The sequence below is a fragment of the Tupaia chinensis genome, unplaced genomic scaffold, assembly GCF_000334495.1.
Source record: "Tupaia chinensis unplaced genomic scaffold, TupChi_1.0 Scaffold000388_1, whole genome shotgun sequence".
NCBI lineage: Eukaryota > Metazoa > Chordata > Mammalia > Scandentia > Tupaiidae > Tupaia > Tupaia belangeri.
In genome coordinates, this window is record NW_006159890.1 from 114,014 (window position 1) to 121,545 (window position 7,532).

The following is a 7,532-nucleotide window of genomic DNA, read 5'->3' on the forward strand; positions in this document are numbered from 1 at the left end:
TGAAAGATTTTAGTATTTGAACAAACATTTTCTGGCTTATTTGCTTGTTTTTACTTAGGAATGAAAAAAATCACATTTTAAAATTTGCTTTATTTTCTTTTATTTCTTCTGTTAGGGAAATGTGCTAGGAAAAGCCTGTCACAGAGCCCAGGGTTATCTATAATTGGGCAGATCAGTGCATAATTTGCTGATCCTTGTGTACTAATTGAATAATAAAAGACTAAAATAAACCTTTTATGTTATTTAAAATGTGTAAATATGTGGTTTTCCAGTATTTTCTGTAAACATAAATTATATATACTGAATTCCTAGTGGCTTGTAGTACCATACACATTCGGGGGGGGGGATATAATAGGGAGTTGGTTTGAGAAGGTGCCCTTTTCATTCCAATTTCCTTTAATGTTATGTATCTAAGCATTTTCCATTTTCAAAAATGAAAGCATGTATCACAATTTATTTGGTCTCCAATTTTTTGGTTTGGGATTAGGAGTTGAATATCATTGCAACTGAGAGTTTCCGTTTAGGAGTCGCACAGTTTAGGATTTACTTCTTGGCTCTAAAACCTGCTAGCTATTATGGTTGGGCAAATTCCTTTTCTGCACTTTTGTTTCCTGCGTAACATGCAGAAATGTATAGTTTGAACATCAGCAGGTAGCTGTGAGGATGAAATGAATTACGTATGTAAAGGTGCCATGGCACCAGATTAGCAGCCTGTGAGTATTAATGATGATTTTTTCCCATTATTTTCCATTTTCAGTAATGTATAAATTGCACATCAATTAGTCATACTTCTACCTGGTTTGATTTATTTTCTGTTATCATTTGTCCCACTGGAATGCCCCTAGAATCATATATAATCATATATAATCACATCTTTGATTATTTCTCAGTAAGTTTTGAGATTTTATTTCCTATGGTACGTATTTATTGAAATAACTCTTAGCTATTTTATATTGGTTTTGTTAGCTATTATGATCTTTTTTCACTGCGCTTTCCAATTGCTTGTTATTTGTATACCAGTTATTGATTTTTAGATATCTATCTTGTCAAGCAATTTTCTAAACTTCTAGTAATAAATGAAATTAAAGACTACTTTGAAGACATAAGGCATAAGGGGCATCTTTATAAAACTGCCTGTTTGTATGCTTTTTTTTTTTAATTGCCAGAGGGTATGTATACTCACCAGAGTCAGAGAGACAGAGAGAGAAGATACCTGCCTGCAGAGAGAGAAGAAGATACCTGCCTATAGAATGTAGTCACATCACAATCCCTTCTCTTTGATCTCTCTGTGTTGTTGGAATTTTAGACATGCCCATAGAGCAGTCATGATTTTAAGTTGCCGGAACTGGGATTCCAACCATAATCAGCCATGTGGTATTTGGCTCCCTTTAACCACTAGACTATAAGGTCAGTCTCTGTTTTAAAGTTTTTTTAAAAAATAATATTTTTATAGCTTTTAACTTTTCTTACTTAAATATTTTTCTCAGTTTTCTTTTTTCCTTGAGTTGGTTTTGAGTTTCACACCTTTTTTTTTCCAGAAAATTATTTAGTTAATAATTTTTAAAAAATCTTCATGTAGAATTTTATATTTAACTCACTGGTAAATAAAAATTTCTTTTATTTATTATCTCTTTATGTTTAATTTTATCCACCCATTATTCAATCTTTCCTCAATTATAGGTCTTCTAAAGATTTATTAATGTTATTATTATTTTCAAAAATATTAGCTCCTGGCTTTATTTTACTGTTTTCCTTTGTTTCAAATTTATTTTAACTTTTAATAAATCTTTATTGCTCTCTAATTTCTCCAATTAAATGATGAACTTATTTTTCTAAAAAGAAAGTATTTTATCATAAATTTGCCTTCAAATATTGCATTGCTTACATTTAGTGCCTTTGTCATAAAATGCATTTTCTTTTTCTCCTTTCATTTTCTTGTATGCTCCTAAGTTTTGGAAAAGTGTCTTTTTGACCCTAAAGTTACACGAGTTTTTTCATTATTTCTTATGTTGATGATTGACTGTTTTGGTGGTTTCTTTTTTCTATGAGTATCTGTCACATCTACTCCAGTCTGCTGCTAGGAGTACCTTATTAAAGGAATATACTCCAGTGCCTGGATCAAGTTCATCCACAAACTCTTCATGTAAAGTCAAAGTCCTTACAAGACGTATTATGTCCTCTGTAATCTAGCCCTAGCTTGTATCTGTAATGCTCATCTGCTGCTTTGTTCCTGCCACTTCCTGAAATCTGTTCATCATTCACATTCTGTTTGTTATTCCTTCTACTTGGGCACTCTTGTGTTCTCACTCTACTTCTCGAGTTACACCTTTTATTATGTGTAGTGCCCACCTCATAACTCCTTCATTATTCCCAATGATACTTGAGCCATCTCTAATAGGTCTCACAGTTTGAAGTTATTCTGTTACAACACTCACCACATTCTGTAAATATTATTTACCTCCATGCTTGACTCTTAATGTAGGACATGTGCACTTGCCAGAGAGAGACAGAGAGACAGTGAGAGGGAAAGTCAGAAATCAACTCCCAGGGATAATGGTCATGCTGCAATCTTTTTCCCTCCATTCTTCTTCTGGGATTTTGGGCACACGTACACATGCACTCGGCATAATTTTCAAGTTGCCAGATTTGGGACAGGAACTATAGTTGGCCATGTGGGAGTCCAGTGCCTTTAACCAACATGCCATCCTGCTGGCCCCATAAAAGACATCTTTTAGTAAAATAAGATTCTTAAATTCATCAATAATAATGGCTCAAACAACTCATAGTACAAGTGACTATCTAATTCTTGAATTTCATTTTCTCTGTAATAATCATATAGCAATAAAGATATTCATAGTTGTTTATGGCCATGGTTAACCATTCTTTCTTGGGAGAATATTTGCTTGACATACTGGCTTTATGAGCTACTCTGTTTTTGTGGATATAAATAATTAGCAACTTGGTCATTATTTTTGTTTATTTGTTTCCTCTAGAAAGAATAATGCACTTCAGCAATGGATTATAATTAGACCATCGTCTCCCTAAGGCCTAGAAAAATCCATGTAATAGAACAACTTTTTTTTTTTTGAAGAGGTTTTTGCTATAGGGCGCGTGTACTCGCTGGAAAGACAGAGAGAGACAGGGAGATAGAAAGCGAGAAATCACCTCCCAGGGGGGATGGCCATGCTGCAATCCCTTCTCCTCCATTCTCCTCTCAGGATCTTGGGCATGCACGCACACGCACCCGGCGTGAGTTTAAGCCACCGGGTCCGAGACTCAAATCGTGGTCAGCTACATGGGAGTTCAATGACGTAGCCATTACACTAACTGCTGGTCACCAATAGAACAATTTTTCATGTTCATCTTTCATGATTTTGTTTTGAATGTAGATAAACATTCCTAGAGTATTTAAGCCAGTTCTTTGTTTCCACATTTACCAGCAGTGAATTTTATTGACCACACTGAGATGATCTGGAACAGATCATCAGTGTGTGGAATTGTTCAGAGTTCTCGGCATATGACCTCCTACCTCCTGGGTGCCCAATTAATTTGATGCAAGCCAACTTTCTGGTGGTTGTGATTGTCTGAATATGATTCTATTCCTATCCACCCATTCACTCTTTTATTTTTTCCTCTTGGTCAAGTGTTTCTTCTTATAAAACCCTCAGACAGATTGCTGAAAATTTGTTCAGTTATGTTACCATGAATCACTTTAAAATTCTCCATGTTTTTATGGACATCATGAGAAATTATATGTCATGATCTTCATAACTGGCCACTTCTCGTCTATGATCATTATCCTGTTTTACCCCACTAGTTTTCCTTTTTAAGATAATTTTGAAGTTGACACTGAAAGAAATTATGAGCAATTTTAACTTACTTACTTTATTGTAATTTTCATTGCATTAATCCAACTCCTACCCCTTCTCCTCCCAAGCTAATGGCTAAATCAAATTAACACTCTAGTAATTTCATTTCAAAATTTCCTTGATATTGCTTTCTGAATGATGTTATATGGTAGCCCCCTGCAGTTACAGTGCAGGACTTTCATGAAAAGATACAACAGTGCTTAGGATCATTTGATTTCCCCTGGCAATAAAACAAATGCTATAAATAAGCAAGTAAGTATATCTTCCTGGCTTTAAATTTACTTACTACTCATTTACGAATTGTGGTTCGGTAAGGACTATCATCTCTTTTTCTGTGAAGTCTATTTGATGGACCTACAGGGGAAAAGCTGGGTAATGATTGAATTTCTTTTATTATAATAATTATCTCCATGTTCCAAGCTGGCTCTGTGACTTTGCTTTATCTAGTGTTGCATCTTTCTTTGGGAAAATACAGGTGGAGTATTCCCTATCCAAATGCTTGGGACAGAAGTGTTTTGGATTTAGATTTTGGCTTTGGATTTTGTAGTAGTCACATACACATAATGACCTATTTTGGAGATGGGACACCAACTGCTGGTCCCCAGATTTGAACATTTCAAATTTCAGATTTTTGGGTTAGGATTCTCAGCCTGTAATTTACAAAATTATGAACCTAACAGTCTTGAAATAAAATGAATCTGAAATAACCAAAATCTAATGTTTTGTACTTAAGTATTGACATGGAAGTAAAAGCAATAAAGCCCCAAATTATATTTTTAATATGTTTTTAAAAAATGTTTCTTATTTTTTTCTTCTTTTTTGAAAGAATTATTTTATTTAACTTTATTTATTTATTTAAACGAGAGAGGGACAGAGTGAGAGAGGCAAGAGAAAGAGAGAAAGTGAGAAAACAAGCTGCCAGGTGTGGGACTTGAACCATGGTTGGCCATGTGGGAGTTCAACACCTTTAACCACCATGTCACATACTGGCCCCTATTTTAATATTTTATAAACAGTTTTGAACTTTGTTGATTTTATCAGAGGTTGAGTTGATTTATAGAAGTCAGTATGTGTGTGTGAGAGAGAGAGCATTTAAGCTGTTAAACCCCATAGAATATAAAGTTATTAATTTTTTTAAAAGGAGACAACAACTCTGCAGGCCTCCCCCGACTTGCTGAATCATACAGCAAACTCATCTCGTGGGGACCAATGGCATTAGGATAATGTGTGCTCTGAGATATGGCTATTTTCCTTCTGAATGCACCTCAAGTATGCTTACCTTTGATTTTTCTCATAAAGAAAAGATACAGAATTTTTATAGTTGTTTATTATACTTGAACATATTGTCACGTATTTTAGAATTCTGCTAATATGTTTATGCACAGACAGGACAAAACTTTATGTCATCTATTACCATATTCCTACCCCATTCCTTCCAATTCTCCTGCCACTCCCACCCCTAAACTTCCATGGGCCACTTTGCTTCTGGGTTAATCAGGAGAGAAGAGGTCTTGTGTTCACTTGGGAGTTATTCACACTGAAGCCATTCCTCTGCTGTGCCAGCGAGTCACCTCTGTGGCTCAGCTGCCATGTCATTGTCATCCAAAGACAATGGAGCAGAGCCCAACAGAGGTAAAAGGAAGTGGTCCACACTTTCTTGTGCTACCTCCTCCTTCATTTTTCTCTAACACTGTTATTCAGTTAATACATGTTTGTCAGACTTGAGTGAAGCGTGAGGGTTTCTAGAGGTTTGTCATAACAGGAAGGCTAGTATTTTCAGAGGTAGCTTCTGATGACTACCTCCATGATGAAAGGGGAAACACCTTTCTACTGAGTGTTAGACCTGAATCTCATCTGCAGGTTTTACCTTTGCTCTCCAGCCTCCAGAGCATCCTGACTGTTCTAGAACATCTCCTTTAAGATTCCTTGATTTAATCCCCGTTATTTTAGAAGAAAACCCTTGAGGTGAATGCTCTAAAGCAGAACACAATTCCAAGTTCAGTTATTAAATCTACATTAATCTAAGTTATATTTTCAGCAAGATAGCTCCATTGTAGATGTCAGCACTCAAAACTGAAGAAGACTGGGCCTTATTAAATGAAAATACAGTGTATTTAAAATATTGATATTTTTTCTTATGGTAAGAAAAGTTTATAGGAATAATATAAGTTTTGGTAAATCAAATTACTTTTTTTTTAATACAGTTTTTTCCATAGAACATGTGTGCTTGCCAGGGAGAGAGAAAGTGGGAAAGCACACACTATGAAAGATGGTCATGTAGAAATCCCTTTTCCATTTCTCTCTCCTTTTGGGATTTTCGGGTCATTTGCACATGGGCCAGGCATGTTTTTCAGACCCTAGATTAGGGACTCAAACCACTCTTTCAGCCATGTGGGTCCAGTGCCTTGATCACCACATCAGCAGCTGGTCTCAAATGACATTTTAAATGCTAGGAGTATTTGAGACATAAAGAAATAATATAATAAAACATTTTGCAGGGACCAGCAGTTAGAGTAATGGCTATGTCACTGGACTCCCATGTAGTCAACAGCAGTTCGCGTCCTGGACCTGGTGGCTTAAAACTCACGCCGGGCGCGTGTGCATGCGTGCCCAAGATCCCTAGAGGAGAATGGAGGAGAAGGAATTGTGGTGTGACCATCCCCCCTGGGGGGTGATTTCTCACTTTCTGTCTCTATGTCGCTGTCTGTCTGTCTGGCGAGTGTGCGCACCCTATAGCAAAAATCTCTCCAAAAAACCCAAAAAACAATTTTGCAAGACAAATAATGTGTGATCAGTTCTTCTTTCCTTTGTAAAATTGGATGGTTAGACAGGATAATCTTTGAGGTTCTTTTCATTTTCAATATTTCATGCCTTTTTTTTTTCTAAGTTTTTTAGAGCGCACATTCACTCAATGGAGAGAAAGGGGTAGAAAATGATCAAATCACACAGTTGGCCAAGTGAAATCAGCAGCCTTAACCACTGCACGCCAGCTGGCCCTTTTTAAAAATTTTTTTTGCAAAATTTTTATCAATAACAGAGCCTTTATGATTGTATCCGTGCACCCTTCTACTGTGGTGTGACATTAAAAATTACTTTATCCAATGAGAGTTTTACCCATTGGGTTTTTATTCTTGTTATTCTTTTAGTACCTGAGTCCTTGGGGGGAAAGGATGGAAGCTCTCAGTATTCTTTAAGAAGAAAATCTCTTGAAGGTATCATTTCCTGTCTTTTGTTTTCTTTGTATAATTATTTTTAAGTTTATTTATTTAATTCATGACAAAGACTACCTGCGCATGCATGAGAGGAAAAGGAAGAGAGGAAGGGAGAAAGAAAGAGAAAAAATAGAGAGAGCACCTCTGACCACATCTCATCACACTGCAGTCCCCTTCCTGCAGTCCTCTAGCTCCTTAGGCTCTGAGTTATGCCTGCACATGCGCGGCATGTCCTCAGGCCTCCTTAGACCTGAACCTGCAGTCAGCCATGAACCTTCCAGCACTGCAGCTCAGTTCGCTATTTACTGTGACACCAAGTTGGGGCAGAAGTGTTATTTCTTATCAATAGCTCAGTTTTCTTACTTCTGTCCGTTGGAGTTATCCGGTTTCTCCCTGCCTCACTTTCTTCATCCTTGTTAACATGCATGTAGGTGTAATATATATATTTTTT

The 7,532-nt window shown here is 36.4% G+C and overlaps 1 long non-coding RNA gene across 2 annotated transcripts in view; it reads left to right on the forward strand.

Annotated features, from left to right (window-relative positions):
• LOC102490775 (uncharacterized) overlaps nucleotides 1-7,532 on the forward strand; it is a 30,992-nt gene that overhangs the window by 6,107 nt on the left and 17,353 nt on the right. Inside the window, exons 1-2 of one of the 2 annotated variants that reach the window (XR_001370767.2) lie at nucleotides 1,316-1,407; nucleotides 7,016-7,081. This is a non-coding gene — a long non-coding RNA (uncharacterized LOC102490775). Of the gene's footprint in view, nucleotides 1-1,315; nucleotides 1,408-7,015; nucleotides 7,082-7,532 lie in introns of those variants that run through there. The other variant, XR_003550293.1, reaches the window with a different exon arrangement.